The sequence below is a fragment of the Corapipo altera genome, unplaced genomic scaffold (genome assembly GCF_003945725.1).
Source record: "Corapipo altera isolate COAL_440 unplaced genomic scaffold, ASM394572v1 57874, whole genome shotgun sequence".
Taxonomy (NCBI): domain Eukaryota; kingdom Metazoa; phylum Chordata; class Aves; order Passeriformes; family Pipridae; genus Corapipo; species Corapipo altera.
The window spans coordinates 124-3,263 of NW_020888067.1; the positions used below are offsets into that span (position 1 = coordinate 124).

Sequence of the window (3,140 nt, forward strand, 5' to 3'; positions counted from 1 at the left end):
CGTGCCACGCCACACCCGCACCACAACACACCCATACCACGACACACCTGTGCCACAACACACCCGTGCCATGACACACCCGTACTACGACACACCCGTGCCACGACGCACCCATACCACGACACACCTGCACCACGACACACCCGCACCACGACACACCCATAACACGACACACCCGCACCACAACACACCCGCGCCACGACACACCCATACCACGACACACCCATACCACGACACACCCGCGCCACGACACACCCGCACCACAACACACCCATGCCACAACACACCCGTACCACGACACACCCGGGCCACGACACACCCATACCACGACACACCCATGCCATGACACACCTGTACCACGCCACACCCGTACCACGCCACACCCGCACCACAACACACCCATACCACGACACACCCGTGCCACAACACACCCGTACCACGACACACCTGTACCACAACACACCCATGCCACAACACACCCGTCCCACGCCACACCCATACCACGCCACACCCGCACCACAACACACCCGCACCACGACACACCCGTGCCACAACACACCCGTCCCACGCCACACCCGCGCCACACCACACCCGCGTCACGCCACACCCGTACCACGACACCCCCATACCACGCCACACCCGTACCACGCCACACCCGTGCCACGCCACACCCATGCCACGACACACCCATACCACGCCACACCCATGCCACACCACACCCACACCACAACACACCCGTACCACAACACACCCGTGCCACGCCCCACCCGACCGGCCCCGCCCCTTCTCCCTGTCCCCTCCCTGCACTCACGGGGAGGTTGAGCTTGACGGCGTCCACGGGCTGCTGGAAGGGCCACGCGAACTGGTGCTTCCACAGCGTCTTGAGCACCACCTTGAGCAGGTACTGCAGTTGGTTCGTTTGGCGCTTGGGCTTGTTGGGGTTGGAGGTCTCCGGCGGCGGGGGGTTGACGCCGATGCCGATGCCCTGCTGGGGCTGGGCCTGGGTCGGCGTCGTGGACATCTGCGAGCTCTCCAGCCCGTCCCCCATCACCGGCAGGTTCCGCAGCCTCGTGCCGGGGCCGCTCTCCGCCGCCATGCTGTTGATCCCATTGCATTCCTCACCGGACACCCTGCGGGGAGAGGAGAAGAGGATGCTTCAATCCCGGCTTTGGGCTGCCAAAAAATCAACCCGGTGATCTCCTCCGGACCAGGTCGCATCCTCATGGTGACCGCGCCGGGCCGTCACAACCGACGGGCATCCCCCGCGCATCCCGTGCCGGGAGAGGATGTTCCCGGGCCATTTCCTGTCCCTACTCCTCGGGAGCCTGAGTTTTACCCTGTTCTTGCCTAATCTGGTCAAGGAGGACTCCAAGGTTCTCCCTGAAGAGCTTCCACTGCCTCAGAAGGAGGCTCCTCAGTCCCGGCAGGAACCACCAGAACGCCAAGAACGGACGTTAAACTGGTGCTGGTCAACCTTCATCTCCAGTTGAAAGAGCACAGGGTGACCCACGGGGTTCCTTCCAGCTTCTCCAGGGTCCCACCCACCCTGGTGGGTCAGCTGAGCCCAATTCCACCCCAAAGGTTGACTTTTAGGGGAAGGTTGAGCTTTGACAGGGACAGACCCAAATTTAACTCGTGGGATCTTCTGGGAGAGGATTGAAGGTCTAATTTAGAGAGAGAATTCTTAGGTAGCTCATTAGGTGGGTAATCTTTGCCTGAACAATCTTTGCCTCAACAATCTTCGGGTCAACCAACCTTTGGGTCAACGAGTCTTTGGGTCAACCAATCTTTGGGTCGATAAATCTTTGCGTCGACCGATCTTTTCATCAATGAATCTCTGGGTCAGCCAATCTTTGGGTTGATCAATCTTTGGGTTGATAAATCCTTGGGTCGACCAACCTTTGAGTCAATAAATCTTAGGTCAATAAATCTTTGGGGTCAATAAATATCTTGGCCAATAAATCTTTGGGTCAATAAATACTTTGGTCAATAAATCTTTAGCTCAATAAATCTTTGGGGTCAATAAATATCTTGGCCAATAAATCTTTGGGTCAATAAATACTTTGGTCAATAAATCTTTGGGTCAATAAATATCTTGATCAATAAATCTTTGGGTCAATAAATACTTTGGTCAGTAATCTCTAGGTCAACCAATCTTTGAGTTAACCAATCATTGGGTCAATGAATCTCTGGGTTGATAAATCCCTGGGTTGACCAACCTTTGGGTCAACCAATATTTGAGTCAATCAATCTTTGGGTCAATGAATCCTTGGGTTGACCAACCTTTGGGTCAAGCAATCTTTGGGTCAACCAATCTTTGGTTCAATGAATCTTTGGCTCAATAATTCTTTGGGTCAACCAACCCCCGGTTCAATCAATCTTTATCAACCAATCTTTGAGTCAATAAATCTTTAAATCAATAAATCTCTGGGTTGACCAATCTTTGGGTCGACCAATCCCCGGGTCAACCAATCTTTGGGTCGATCAATCTTTGGGTCGACGGAGACATCCACGGAGACCCAAGTTGACAAATCCTCAAATAATTAACATCGGTGGATAATTGAGGCAGGAGCTAACCATGAGTGGTTAATTTGCATAGACAATTAAGGGGGGGTCACCTTCAGGTCGTTAACCCAGGGTGGTGACCCTGAGCGTGCTCATTTGCATAACGAGGGGGGGTCATTTCCTTCCGTGGATAATCGTGGCCCGTAAGCCCCGGGTGGATTATTCCAGAGATTCTCTTCCAAGTGGATGATCCGGGGCGGGAATTCGACCCCTCACGACTCCAGGGGGTGCTTTACACGGATAATCCTTGGGGATTTCATTTCACTACCATTCCAAGACCAGAAATTTGGGAAAACGGGCATTTCTTGGGCTGTTTTCCGGGAGTTTTTTCCCGGAGTTTTTTTCCCCCGCTCCCCTTGGGAGGCCCCGTTACCTTGTAGGATACATTGCCATGGAATTTTGCCCCGGAAAACGCTGCGGAGTCAGAAGTTGCTTGGTTTGTCCATCTATCGGCCGTGGCTCCGGGCACAGATGCCTCCAGATCCCGAATCTGGGAGAACGAACACGCCCTGAATCCCGGGAATCCACCCCAGGCACCGGGAACACGCCCTGAATCCCGGGAATCCAGCCCAGGC

General features: G+C 54.5%; 1 pseudogene; it reads right to left on the bottom strand.

Annotated features, from left to right (window-relative positions):
• Nucleotides 1–811: 811 nt before the first annotated feature.
• On the bottom strand, nucleotides 812–3,073 carry LOC113941844 (annotated as a pseudogene).
• Between the last annotated feature and the right edge of the window lie 67 nt (nucleotides 3,074–3,140).